The sequence below is a fragment of the Sus scrofa genome, chromosome 2 (assembly GCF_054392235.1).
Source record: "Sus scrofa isolate SSC_HxYL_T2T_F1_AM1 chromosome 2, Sscrofa_HxYL_maternal_Yorkshire_Landrace_v2.0, whole genome shotgun sequence".
In the NCBI taxonomy this organism is placed as follows: domain Eukaryota; kingdom Metazoa; phylum Chordata; class Mammalia; order Artiodactyla; family Suidae; genus Sus; species Sus scrofa.
In genome coordinates, this window is record NC_139384.1 from 125,408,320 (window position 1) to 125,423,262 (window position 14,943).

The 14,943-nt window shown below is 42.7% G+C and overlaps 1 long non-coding RNA gene across 3 annotated transcripts in view; it reads left to right on the forward strand.

Moving 5' to 3' along the window:
- Nucleotides 1-3,200: 3,200 nt before the first annotated feature.
- The window catches only part of LOC100626591 (uncharacterized), a 229,355-nt gene continuing 217,612 nt past the window's right edge, over nucleotides 3,201-14,943 (forward strand). Inside the window, exon 1 of one of the 3 annotated variants that reach the window (XR_014838539.1) lies at nucleotides 3,201-3,402. This is a non-coding gene — a long non-coding RNA (uncharacterized LOC100626591). Of the gene's footprint in view, nucleotides 3,403-8,513; nucleotides 8,733-14,943 lie in introns of those variants that run through there. The other 2 variants (XR_014838536.1, XR_014838532.1) reach the window with 2 other exon arrangements.

The window sequence follows — 14,943 nt, forward strand, 5'->3', positions numbered from 1 at the left end:
CCTGGGGGGCCTTTGTCTTCTAGTTCCATGGGCTTCTGGCAAAGACAGAGTGTTGAAAAGATTCTTTCAGAGCCAGCAAGAGGATCTGGTTCTGAAATAGGCCAGGCACTGGTCAGATCAGGCAGTGGACAAGCTCCCATCCAAGCATGGCTTTGCTTAGGCCTGGCCCTGAAGCTCGGATTGGACTCTGCCCTTACTTGGCCAAGGGTCTTCCTCAAAGCTCTTTTTCATGCACAGAAACTAAGCAGAATGGTGGACTGATGCTACGAAAATGGGCTATTTCTTGAAACTCAAGGGAAAGCTAGGCTTGGGCCCAGGGCTGGCTGGGCCCAGCACTTGGAAAACGTCCCCAAAGCAACACAATTTATTTCTCTTTCCTCTTTCACTCTGGGATTTGACAAGCCCTGGCTCCCCACTTGTCACTGTGTACCTGCTTTATTTTTTTCTCTCTGCACCAACTTCTGCTGTTTCTTCCAGCACATGGCAGAAGATGCCACCTCTTAGCTCCTAATTTTACAAAGCCCTCAGCTCAGGCAAGCAGTTCGGCTGGTCCTCTTAGTGCCAATTCCAAAGTCACAGGGAAAAAAAAAAATATGATTCGTCGAGATTAAGTCACGGCGGGTTAAAAGTGTTCAGGGGAACATTACGGCGATTGCCTGTTCTGATCCTAGTATACACCTAGCAGTCTGGATCTAAAGCAGCTCCAAGGCTATGGACATAGGGCAGCAGGGGGAGGGAGGAGAATAGTGGGTGGTAGTAGAGAGAAGGTCATAGAATTTTAACATGGCTGTCTGGACCCACATTCATTAGGGCTCAGAGATGTGTGTGTGTGTGTGTGTGTGTGTGTGTGTGTGTTTGTGTGTGTGTGTGTGTGTGTGTATGGTCTTATGGTTGGACAGGGACCTCCCTAAGTGTCTACCACATCAGATACACCAGATGAATAACCAGAGAGAGGAAAATTGGACACACCCTTTAATCTAGAAATGTCTTTTTTTGAAGGTACCTCCCTGCTGTGTACTTCAGCAAAGTTCCTCATTAACATGGCTCTGCTCTGAAGCTGGAGATTTCATCCCCAGATTATCTAATCATCCTCTGTCTTCCCAGAGTGGATAAACTGATATATGCTGGGGAGGCTTTTGTGAATTTACATTTCCTTTAATATGCATTGGGCGCAGATGGTTACCAGGTTGTCTCCGATCCATAAGTCTTCTTTCATCAAGGGCTGATCAAAATTTAGTGTGAGCAGGTTTAAAGGGACACGCTTTTAGGCTTGGAAATGTGCATATAAATAAAAATGTTGCTGTAGTGGCTCCATTGTTAATGAAAGAAAAATGATCCATGTCCTCTCTGGGATAACGGAGTCTCTGAATATATTTATTCCAAGATTTAGGTGCTGGGGGAACTGGCCACAAATCACAGAGCAACCATTAATGAGCCTCTGTCCCTACCTGTTAAGCTTATTAACTGCCTGTTACCTACAGTTCTATATCCCACCTGGGGAAACAAAATGGATGCTTCAGCAATGCAATGGCTGAAAAATACAGAAGTTAATCAAAAGCACAGGGGGCGTCTGGAAATGCAATCAGAAGACATGTGCTGGCTGAGATTACTGGGACACTGGGAAGTTGCTGGGAGGAAGGTTCTGATGCTGTCTGATCTGAGATTTAGCTAATTAAATTCACCTGTCCTTAGTCCGTGTCTTCTTGGCTCAAGCCCAGGACATGAAAGGCACAGTCCCTGCCCTCAAGGAACCTGCATGCTAATTGGGTGAGCAAGCTGCACTGTTCTGAGTCAGGCAGATTCTGATGGAAAGCAGGCTCAGGGCAGTTATGCCGAGGCTATATGAATAAGTGCTAAAGCAATCAAAATAAGAGAGTGGAAAGAGCCTTTAGCAGGGAGAGACAGGAGACCTTGGCTTTTGCTCTCGTTCTGCCATACGTCAGGGGCTGTGCTACTCATTCTCTTGCAGTCTCCATTTTCACATTGATAAAATAAAAGAGCTTGAACTTGGTCACTGCTAAAAAGCATTCAAGAGATGCATGTCTGTGTAGCCATGGGACAGGAGGAGGGACAGAAAACTGCTCAGAGGAAGGGAGCCTTGATTTGAGCATCAAGTATAGGATTCAATTCATGGAGAAGAAGGCAGAAGCCACTCTTAGCAGGGGCCCTTTTATGCATCAGACTTAGAGGTGGGTATATGTCTGCAGAGGGGGTGTTCTACCTTGTGGGGATGGGAGTGGAGGAAAGAGGGGAGTGGATACAGATTACAGGCAAAGAGATGGGTAGACTCATTTAGGGGAATAGGCAATGCAGAGATCAACACTCGAATCTATAGCTATGTTCTCTCACCCAAATATTTCAGGAATCTTCCCGGTGGCTTTCCCACTTTAAGGCAAGCTTCTTCCTACTAAAAGCAATAGCAGTCTTTTTAATGTAATTTGAAGGTAAAGATAAATACTGAAAACCGAAAAGCTTGACTCTATGATTAATTAAAGGAATCATCTCAAATTTAGAAAATTGCTTAAATAAAAAAACCCACAAAATTGCACCAGTATGCCTCCATATGTTAATTATGGCTATTTTTCCTTGTTTTTCTGCTGCCGCTACAGCCATGTCCCATCTATCACTTGGTTCCAGGCGTCATGATCAATTGACTGTACCATAAACAACATGGTGTACATGTGGCAAATGATAACATCATTTAACTCGACACAGGATTAAAAAAAAAAAAAATTCCCTCTTTTTTATCCCTGCAGTTCCTCAGAAGAGAAAAAGGACAGCCTTGAATTAATTCCTCACTTACTGAGTCAAGCAAGCATTTTTTTTTTTTTTTTTTGTGGCTTCTACCCAGGTAGAGAAGCAGGGCCCAGCAGCCCCACCACCGAACAAGGCACATGAGGATGGACACTCACAAAGAATCTGTCTGCACCCTGGTACATAGAACAGTACCTGACACATGAAGGCACTGAATTTTCTGTATGTTAACCAAACCACCACTCCTAATTTTGGTTTTTCTGAAAGGGAGTAAATTTCATAGAGGATTAACATTCATCATCAGAAGAGTGTTTTTACCCTCAGGAGAGTATTAAATTTCGTGGCGCTGCCTGAAAGTAAATACAGAAAATCTTTTAATGACCTCTACTTAGCAACACCCAGCTCCCCATGGAATTAACGGATGCTCTTCCTCTTCTCTAATACAGGGTGACTGGAGCTTATGGCCACTGAACGCATGTGGCTCATTGCCCAGTCAGCAGTGGGACCGTATTCGGCTGTCTCGGTGAGCTCTGTGCCTGTGTGTGTACCATGAACCAACTGCATTTCTTTCCAAATCCCTTCAGTCCTGTTGCTCTTCAGATTGTCCCTGCAGAATTTCCTTAAATATTCCATAAACTGATGACATAGGTAAGGAAATCTTTTTTTTTTTTTCTCCTATGAAAAATAAGTTGAATGCTCAGGAGGAACTCAATAAAGTCAAGTGCTTAAAAAGTCTGTAAAATTAGTGGGTGAGACACCTGTAAATGATTGAAAAGAAGTAAACATTCAGAAGAAATGCACTTTCAACTATGAAGAAACTAAACCTAGAAATAATTGGTGATGTACAGCTTGTACGAATGTGCTTGATGCAAGAAAGACAACGTGGAACTCCAACTGGCAAACACCCACTCAGAGAAAGTACACACCATTTTAAGAGAAAAGAAGTATTTAAGCCATGGATGTACAATTTTTGAAAATGGTTTGTTGCTTTCATCAACGTCTTACAATTAACCAGTTACCTATTCTTCCTGCTTGGTAGGTAGCAGAAGAGTAGTTTTACTAAAATAATGATAATAATAATAAATTCAAAAAGAATGAAGGCCACACAAAATCAGCAGTCTGTCTTTGCAGTGAAAGCACAATGATTGGTGGTCACACCCTTGGAGCCTGCGTCAGCCTGGGAGCTCAGCCAAGCCACCCAAGTGAAATGTGACCTGGGCCAGCATGCCTCTCATGGAAGGAGATGCCGTCTTCGGTAGCAAATTCGTCCTTCAGTCAGCTTGTTTGTCATACATATCTCTTGTGCTCTCTTTTTCTTGACTCTTCTTCCTTCGCTCCCTTTTTCTTCCTTCCTTCCATCTTTCTTTCTTTCTTTCTTTCTTTCTTTCTTTCTTTCTTTCTTTCTTCCTTTCTTCCTTTCTTCCTTTCTTTCTTTTTTCTTCCCCGCCCCCATCCCTTTCTTTCTCTTTCTTTCTTTCAATGGCCACAGCTGTAGCATATGGAAGTTCCTAGGCTGAGAAGCAATTGCACGTCCACACCTCCACAGAGACCTGAGCTGCTGCAGTTGGATTCTTAATCCACTGTGCCACAGGAGCAACTCCTCTTTTTCTTTTTTTCTGTAATGTTTTACAAAATGTTTTATTTTGAGAAATTTCCAACTTTTAGTAAGATGCAAATATAATGTAATTAACTTCTTTCTACTCGTTACCTAGATTCACCAGTGTTAACAATTTTCAGTCTTTTTTTCTCTCTATGTTTGCAGCACGCCCATGTGCACATGTCTCCTCCACGCCTCCTCTTCCATTAGTCTTGCCAAATGATTTGAGGCAAGGCTTTTACCCCATATGACTTTTACCCCTATATGTTCCTATGTGTGTCTCTTAAAAACAAGAATAGGCCTTTACAAACCTGCCACGTAATGATCAGATTCAGGAAACTTAACATTGATATAATAATATTCTCTAATATACAGTTCATGTTTAGATCTCAACTCAATAATATTTCTTATACATATCATTTTTTTTTCTTGATCCAGGATCCAGTCTAGGAATATTCATTGTACTCTTTGCTCTCTTTTAATCTAGAATTGTTCCTCAGCCTTTAGTGGTCCTTCACAGCACTAGCATTTGGAAGGGTTCTCAGCCAGCTGTTTTGTAAAAGTCCCACTGGTTTGTGTTTGTCTGACTCTTTCCTCACGATTATTTTCAGGTTTTGCAACTTTGGCAGGAATACAACACAAGTAATATTGTGTCCATCATAATGCATCATATCAGGAGGTGTGCAGTGTCTGTCTCTTTATTGGTGATGTTAGCTAAGATTGTGTGGTTATGAGACATCCACTTGTAAAGTTACCATTTTCTCCTTTGTGATTAATATTTGGAAACTATATAAATATCCTGTTTTCCATCAAACTTTTACCCAATTGTGTTATTATCCTTTGGTAATTCTTATTTGAGTCAGCTATTACTCCGATGATTGCTAAGTGTCGTCCCCATTTCTCTCTACCTCCTTACTACCAAGTGGAGAAATCCAAGTATTTGCTAGAAATTGGAGGTAGGCAAGGGGAAAAAAACAGCATGTATTCCATCCCTAACCCTCCTTGGCTAGTGAAGCAAAAATAGATACCTTAATCTATGCAGTTTGCCCACAAGTTGCATTCATGATTCCTAGGGATGTTGGATTCCTGGATGGCCTTCCCTCCTCCTTCTTCATGCCAGTGCCTACAATTTCTCAATGCTTTTAACACCTTTGCTCCCCACTCCTCTTGCTTCTGCCATTTCCTGAGTCCAGCCTCAAAACATAGCAGCTCAGTCATTTTCTGCTGAGTCCACTACTTTTGTTGAAAGGTTGATACATTTAGGTTGATACAGGGTCTGTGTGTGTGTCGGGGAGTGGTAGTTGTGAAAGCAGATTGTCATGGGAGTAAAAAGGGGGAGGGATAAGAAGCCTCCCAGAGGTTTGTTCCCTGAGTGAAGTATCTTTAAAAACATAGATGTCTAGCATTACAAAGGTTAATCTCCTGATGGCTTGGCTCTTTTTATTTCCTTATTATGTTATTGGAGTGTCTTTCTATTTCCCAAGCTTGAGATGCTTCTTTTGCTTTATTTAATGCCTGCATGTACTAGTGCTTAACTTGGTTTGTCTCATTTACATCTTGCAGTCACCATATGTCATAGGTACTATTGTTAGAGTCTCCATTTGAATATGAGGAACCTGAGGCTTAGAGACGTTGGCCTAAGATCATATAGCAGATAACCAAGGCAGTCTATTTCCAGGAGCCATCACTTGGGCGCCATGTTTCTGAAAAGTCAGAAAAAGTAGGTGGCATAAACTTTATGCTCATGCACACAAGTGTGGTGTTACCTTCTGGGCCTCCAACTAGAGTTGACTGATTAAATTTTGAACAAAATTATGCTTTCCAATGTAGTAATCTTGGTGACGTGGTTTCCCCTGACAAGTGGCACCTCGTCTCAAGTCATGTCTGATTCTCATGAGAAATAATGATGGCTACACTGACAGATGGCAGATGGGCAGCCAGAAAGGAATCAATAGAGGGTCCTAAATGGCTCACTCAGGGCAACTGTAGTGGACACCCTGACATATGTAGCCCTGGAGATGGCAGCTTAGAACCGGAAAGATGTGCAGTTGCTGACAAAACTTTAACATGAGGAAAATCATGCATTGTATTTCAACTATCTTTTGACAAAAAAAAAAAAAAAAAATTGTGCCTCTTCCCTTACTCTAATAAGATCAGTGTAAGCTGGTCTGAGGAAAGTTACTTCATCTCAGCTGCAAAATGAGGAAGCGGAATTCAATGATCTCTGAAAGGCCTCCTCTAGTTTCATGAATCTAAACCTGTGTTGTTATTGTAATCATCTAGTTCTAGTATATCAATAACTTCATTGTTTCTGTGACACATAAACATGACCTACACTGAAGTTAATCCTGATGTTCAAACCACAGTCAAATTCTTTAAGACAGAGCAGACACTTTTGGTGAATAAATTCTCCCAAGACGAGGAAGAACTCTGAGACCATTACCGTGTTCAGAAGACAAAGGCATCATCTCATGAAAATGTTAATGGGCAGCATTAATTGGAAGCAGAGGTCAGGCTGGGAGTTCCCTGTAGGTCCCTGTAGGAGAGGACTCTGGCACAGACAGAGCTCATCTTTCTAGGGCTGGGCAGGGAGTGCTGTAATCCCCTCAGATGCCCTGATTCTCTCTTCCTTGCCTTTTGCACTGTGTCTACCTTTGTTCTTAGCTTCTCCCTCCTCTCCTTTCCCCACTCTTCCCGCTAGGGGTGTGTGCCTCATCCCTGCTAGCCATTTCTTGCCGAAGCATTAAAGATCAGTAATGCAAAGGAAAGAGAACAAAACCAGCAAAAAACGTTGACTTCAAAGGAAGCAGTAATGACATGTCAACCTGACAATTATTTGAGACTAGACCGTAGCATCTGCTATAAGGCATATCACACACGAGGGCATACCTTCCCATGCCTCTGACTAGCTATTTATTGTCTTTTCTTTGAGAGGTCAATTCACAACACAAAAAGAGAAACGATAAACATCCTAGTTTAATTTTAGCTCCACCTTTGTTTTTATTTCTTTTGCTCCCCCTTGAAACGTGTGCTATCCTACTGTATTTCACTTATTTGTGTTAGCTGCCTCACATACTTGCCAGAACAAGAGGGATTCAAACAAGAAGAAGCATGAACAATTTGTCCAATTGTGAGAAGCAAGCCACATGTTTTTCTATTATCCATCATGACTGTCCACACTTACACAGGATATACTATTTGCTAGACACTGTCCTACCATTGCATACATATCAACTCACCTAATTCTCTAACCTCTCTGAGAGTTAAACACATTTTTACCCTCCCCACAACCTTTTGAAGGGGGAGAAACTGAAAACATAGAGTAATTATGAAGCCTTTGCAAAGCCACATATTTAAGGAGAGGTAGAACCAGGACCTGAAATCCTATACTCTGTGTCCCCACTCCAGGCCTTTGACCACCATGTGACGTTGCCTCTCTCGGGGACACTGTCATGGGTGTGATGAGTGAAAACTTAGGAACACACCCATCGGTTCTCAGTGAACTGGAATTCTGGAGAATGACTGCACCCAGCTACTCTTCAGGAACTAGGCTACACATCGATTTAAATACAACCCAATCAATTTCCTAAACCGCAGGAGATCCTCCTAGAGATTCCAGCTGTAACATGGATTATCAGTTTTGATTTTGCAAAAGACTTTTCTAAAATGTCTGTTGGTGTCTTCTGGTCATTTTAAACACTGATAAGAAATGTGCTTCTGGAGTTCCTGTCGTGGCTCAGTGGTTAACAAATCCAAATAGGAACAATGAGGTTTCGGGTTCGATTCCTGGCCTTGTTCAGTGGGGTAAGGATCCCACGTTGCCGTGAGCTATGGTGAGGGTTGAAGACTCCAGCTGGGATCTGTTGTGGCTGTGGCTGTGCCGTAGGCTGGCAGCTGTAGCTCTGATTAGACCCCTAGCCTGGGAACCTCCATATGCTGCAGGTGCGGCCCTTAAAAAAAAAAAAAGAAAATAAAGAAATGTGCTTCCCTCTCTCACCCTCTCTTGGGCATTTTAGACATCTCATTTTCCTTTTCTTTATCACCTATGGCTGTCCCTTGTCACAGCTTCAGCTATTTGTATCTGAGAGAAAGTAGCTCATTTGCTTCTAAAGTAGTGCCATCTGAGACTGCTTCAACCTGAAGCTCATTTGGCTCTTTTGCCAGAGAGCAAAGCCCACTTGGCTCAGAGGCTGTGGGTGGCGGCAGTTGTGGCGTCCTGTGTCTCTCTGAGGACTGCTGTTGGAGTTTCCTTGAGATGTCTGTCGACTGAAGAAAATCTGCACAGCCTAAAAATTGTGAGTGGAGTTTTATTCGAGGATCTTACTGAGGACTGTAGCCCAGGAGACAGCCTCTCATAGCTCTGAGGAACTACTCCAAAGAGGTAAGGGAGGAGCCACGGTATATAAGAATTTTTTTGCCAAATAAAAAAAAGCAAAAGCCTATGTAGTTGAAGTGCAAAAGATGACAGCTAACCATCAAGAACAGAGATCTTGGGAGTTCATGCAGGTTCGATCCCTGGCTCTGCTCAGTGGGTTAAGGATCTGGTGTTGCCATTGCTGTGGTGTAAGCCGGCAGCTGTAGTTCTCATTCGACCCATAGACTGGGAACTTCCATATGCCACGGGTGACGCCCTAAAAAGCAAAAAAAAAAAAAAAAAAAAAAAGAACAGAGGTCTTTGGTTAATGATCTTAGTGCTTTTCAATGTATAGGAAAACGTGAGCGTCTGGGCTCATTGAAACTATTCCTTAGATATGCATCTTAACTATCTAGACCCAGTATCCAAAGCACAGAATGCTTCCTGTTTTTCTCCTTCCTGAATTCCTCTCAGTGCACACCTGGTGCTAATGGCCTGATGCTTGTAAACTTGGGATGGTGTGCAACATTCTTTGTTTCCTCGGAATGGCAGGGAACATTACCTGTCCACGTGTACCTTCCGCTTCAAAGCTGACCTCTGTGCTTCTGTGCTAGCCCCGATCATCATGCCGTCAGCCTTGGTTAGGGCAACGTCGGAAAGACACTTTGACTTTTATATTTTTGGATGTATTCCTGATTTAGCTTAAAACCCTAGCAGATTCCAGGTTGAATGGCAATCTCTCGAGACCAGGCAGGTCTAATCTGGATTTGGGCAACCTGGAGAAGAGCTGAGGCACTGTGGGTAGCTCAGATATCCCTTTATGGGGTTCATAAGAGGAGGCAGCTGCACAGAAGGCCCTGCCCACCTTTTATACTAGTACAGAACAAAGCCTGCAACCTGCCAAAGTGTTACTCTATTGTGTATGCACACATGCTATCGTTACCTAATAGTTGCTGCGTCATTCCTCACTGGAGCAACATGGAGGTCAGGCAGAAGGAGCCTGAGTTACTCCATTTTCCCCACACAGGTCCTCTGATCTCCTGAAAGAATGAAATTCAATCACTGGGAATCCCTGTTGTGGTTTGGAGGTAATGAACCCAACTGGTATCCATGAGGATGCTGGTTTGATCCCTGGCCTTGCCCAGTGGGTTAAGGATCCTGTGGTGCTGTGGCTGTGGCATAGGCTGGCAGCTGCAGCTCTGATTCAACCCCTAGCCTGGGAGCTTCCATATGCTGTGAGTTCGGCCCTAAAAAAAAAAAAAAAAAAAAAAGACAACAGCAACAAAAGAAATTCAATCATTGGCTTGGAATCCTCCTCAGCCCCAGCCAGCAGAACCAGCAGTGGTTCTGAGTTGTTTTTCACTTGAGCCCCAGTGCTTTTTACCTAGGGATGATGGAGAAAAAAGGAAGCACATATAAATGTTGCATTAGTTATATGCTGTTTGCTTGTGCAGCAGGCTAAGTTTGTTGTCACTTAAATCTTAACCAAGTTACAGCTTTATGAGACAGGGGCCTCTGAGTTCGGCGGAAGCGTACGTCTTATTTGGAAATCATTAAAAGTCCACTTCAAATTTTCTTTCTTTAATGATATCCCAATAGTGCGGGATCCTTTCAAGCATGATTGTTTTGAGGGGCTGCACTGCTTGAATTGTCCCTGACCATGTTCTCCGAGGGACAGTTTCTTGGGACACAGCAATGGCTCAGTGACTTCCATTCAGCTGACTCCTTTTTGTCAGGTTGGGACACACTCCTTATACACGTGGTTGTGTGTGTGGTGATCTGGAGGAGGCTCTTGTTTATATTTTGTACCTTTCCCACCTTAGTCAGGATAACTATTCCAGTTTTCCCTGCTCCTAATTTATGCCAGTTGTCCCAGTACAATTATGAACAACGCACCTTTCCCTCTGAAAATTGTCCCCATTTGTATGGTAAATTATGTGGCTATACTATTTCTAGGGAACCCAGAGTAGATGTCATCTAGGGGACATCCTCTGTGATATAGTAGAAGAATTAGGTTTAGAACTAAAAGTCTTCAGAGTTCCTGATGTGGCTCAGCGGTTAATGAATCTGACTAGCACCCATGAGGAAGCAGGTTCGATCCCTGGCCTCACTCAGTGGGTTAAAGGATCTGGCATTGCCGTGAACCGTGGTGTAGGTTGCAGATGCGGCTTGGATCTGGCATGGCTGTGGCGTAAGTTGGCAGCTACAGCTCCGATTCAGCCCTTAGCCTGGGAACCTCCATATGCCATGGGTGCAGCCCTTAAAAAAAAAAAAAAAACTAAAAATCTTCTATATCCTGGATTTTGGCTGAGTGATGGAAAAGCAATTTAAAACCCCTGAGCCTCAGTTTCCCCATTCAGAGACTAGAAATAACATCTCACAGAGTTTTTATGAGAATTAACTGGGTCGTGACATGGTTAAGTGAAAATACCCAGATGTGTTCATGAAACCCACCAGGGACTAACAACGTTTGTTTAAGGATAAAGCCTCTTCACCTGAGGTGAGGGTAGGGCTGGATTGTACCTAGCTGCAGTTTAACCAAATTCCTGTGTTGGAAATAGGGCAGAGAATTAAGTGAGGAACAGAGCTAGAGGGCAAAGGAGGAAATGAATTACAAGTAACTCTAGTACAAGACACAGGAATCTGATTTTAAATGTGGCATGGAAATTTTCCACTCAGGGGTACGTAGTAATTGCACCTGGCTCCTCCAGGCCTTGTTGAAGGTTTCTCAGTGTATTGCATGTACTGAGGCTTTTGCTGCTTTTCTATGCTCCAGCCCCTCTCTTGTGTTCTTTTGAAGCAAACTCAGCTTCCTCCGAAAAACTGGCCTTTCTCTGGAAAGGCTTGTGAATTCTCTGGGACTTCAGTCTACAATAACAGAAGAAAATTAATCCCCTCCCCCTGAAAGAAAGTGGCAGATTGCCATGTTGGCGAGGCCAGGAGAAAAGTTGGTCCAGACACAACCATTCTGAGGCAGTGGGTTTCATCTTGTTAAACATGAATTACAGTAAAGTGACGAATAGCATGTATCTGCAAGATGTGGAGGTCTAGCACAAAAGGTTCTGTTTTTCCTCTCTCTATGACCCATTCACTAGTTGTCTTCATTCCAGGTCAACTACAGGAGAAGTTAACACATTTAACATGGTTTCACTTAGCAGTTGGCATCATCAATGCAGTACAGATTAATTACCAAAATGTTATCTGTGTTTCTACCGTTCAAATGAACCCGCTGTTTTGGCAGTTTTTATTTGGTCACATTTATACAATTTTGTATCTCCCTCCCCCCCTTTTGCTCATATTATGTTATGATTTCATCATGTTAAAATTCCACTGGATGAATTTTTCTGAAACTTACATAATTATCCTCCAAATGTTAGATTTCCTTTGTTTCAGATTTGGGAAATATTATCAATCTTTGCCTGCATTTGGGACTATGTCTTTAGTATGAAAATTAAGGAAGAGGGTCAAAGACATGAAACTGATAAGATATTTATGCATATTAAAAGACTGAAAGGGAGTTCCCATCGTGGCTCAGTGGTAATGAACCCAACTTGTATCTGTGAGGTTTCAGATTCTATCCCTGGCCTTGCTCAGTGGGTAAAAGAATCCGGCACTGCCGTGAGTTGTGGCGTAGGTTGCAGATGAGGCTCGGATCCTGCATTGCTATGGCAGTGGCATAGGTTGGCAGCTGCAGCTCTGAGTTGACCCCTAGCCTGGGAACTTACAAAAGCTGCGGATGCAGCCCTAAAAAAGCAACAAACAAACAACAACAAAAAACAAACTGAGAGAAATTCCTCTATAGTCAAGTGGTTAGGATTCTGAGCTTTCATTGTTGGGGCCCAGGCCCAGCATTCAATTCCTGGTCTGGGAACTGAGATTCCCACATCAAGCCTCTGCACTCTATAGCAACAAAACAAAACAAAACTGAGAAGCTATTAAAAAATATTGTCTGTTTGCAACAAACTTGGTGTTACTTCTTTTCATAATCATTTTAATAACAGGTAGTAAGCACTTCCTAGGTATAATCATCACAGTTAATCCTTCTATCATTCTGTAACATACGCTGGTCTAGCCAGTATATGAATAAATCTGGATTTTTCAATATAAAAATGCTGGTTTCTCCTATACTCTGTATTGTTGGTATAGGCTTACTCTATTACTCCCGTGATTTTTCAAGGCCTGATGTTTTTCTGGGAGTCTTGATAGTTCCTTCTCTTGCTCATCATTGTCTCAAATTATTTTAAAAGCCAGGCTGGCAGCAGGAAGGGAGAAGGGTAGAAATTTCTTCCTTAAAAACACCTTAAGGAGTCTCAGGTGGGCTACACTTCTGCTATCTGCAGCATATTTCTACACAAATTGATTTTTATATTCAGTTAGCTTCTTTAGATGAGCATTGTAAAATTGCAGAAATACTGGAAAGGATTTCTACAGTAAGGGTTTAGAGTCTGTGATCAGGAGTTCCCGTCATGGCGCAGCAGAAATGAATCTTGACTAGGAACCATGGGGTTGTAGGTTTGATCCCTTGCCTCGCTCAGTGGGTTCAGAATCCGTCGTTGCCATGAACTGTGGTGTAGGTCGCAGATGCAGCTTGGGTCTGGCGTTGCTGTGGCTGTGGCGTAGGCTGGCAGCTGTAGCTCCCATTAGACCCCTAGCGTGGGAGCCTCCATAAGCCGTGGGTGCAGCCCTGAAAAGACAAAAGACAAAAAAAAAAAAGAATCCATGATCACTTTGTGCCTCTTTGAGGTAAAAGCTCAGGCAGGTCCAGAATGATAGCTCCCACCTCTGTGGCTCTCTCAGAACTTGTCCTTGGCAGAGAGAAACCTCTTCCTTGCAATAGAGGATAGTTCTCCAAACTGTCTTTCTCCTCCTCTGGTGAATGTAAAAGCACCTAGTCAGAAGAGAAGCCTCCCCCAGAGCCAAGTTCAATTCTCAGATCCGATCGGGAAGGCACACCTGAGAGCAAGAAGCCATCAGATCCCATGGCCTGTGCCATTACCTAGCAGTGCATGGCCAGTGGGGGTGACTGCCAACTCCTTTGGAAAATGTAACATTCAGGTTTTTAGTCTGTCACATGATGAGAGAACAGTGCTAGTGATAGTTTTCTTTTTTCTTTTTTTGTCTTTTTGCCTTTCCTAGGGCTGCTCCTATGGCATATGGAGGTTCCCAGGCTAGGGGTTGAATCGGAGCTGTAGCCGCCAGCCTACGCCAGAGTCACAGCAATGTGGGATCCGAGCCACGTCTGTGACCTACACCACAGCTCACAGCAACACAGATCCTTAACCCACTGAACAAGGCCAGGGATTGAACCTGCAACCTTGTCATTCCTAGTCGGATTCGTTAACCACTGAGCCACGACGGGCTCCAGAACAGTGCTAGTTTTGACCTCAGACAATATTTGGTAACACTGGATGTATTTAAGTGTTGATTTTAGTGATTTCTGCACCATCAATAGCATTTTCCCCAACAATGTGAGTTTTTCTTGTCCTGCCTTAAGCATCCTCAGTGTCTTCAGTCATTATTCTGATAGAGTGGTTGGTAGACTTTTCTCTCTGGTTAGCTTTCCTCCACATCCTCATCAAGTTTGTTGGTCTTATCTGGAATATATACAGTTAGCCAACATTTTTCTTGAAATACTGTCTGCATTAACATGATATTTCATGTGTCCTTTAGCATGGCTAGCCCACATTTTAAAAGTTCAACATATTCAGGTATGAGAAGAATATTACTGAGAGAGTCCAGAGTTAAATTGTCCCCCTCTCTCACCCCTGGCGCATTATACTATTGCTTGTAATAAATCTGTGGTCTGCTATGGTCTTGGGAGTTACTGCCAAGACAACCTCAACCTGCTTTATTCTGCACTTGTGGATTTGCCTTTTTTTTTTCTTTTTTCTATTTACCTCATTCCACAGAACTTTACATCTGTTTTATTTTAAATGCATCTAGTTTAAATCTAAGGAAGGTGTTATTGATATTATACAATGTCCCTCTTAGAAGGTGCTTAAAAAAATACCTGTTAACAAAATGCTTAATATGGGCTTTTTAAATAATTAGATGACCATGGAGTCTTTCTGCTATTATTAGAAGTAGCTTTAATTCTTCTCATCCTTTTCTTTTCCTTTTTACTTTATTTTAAATTCTTTCTGAAGTTGTTAGTGTAGAAACCTATTTCTCTTTCATCTCCTTACTTGCATTAATGAAATGCCAGAATTTGTCTCTAATGGTCTTAGTGCTACATTTT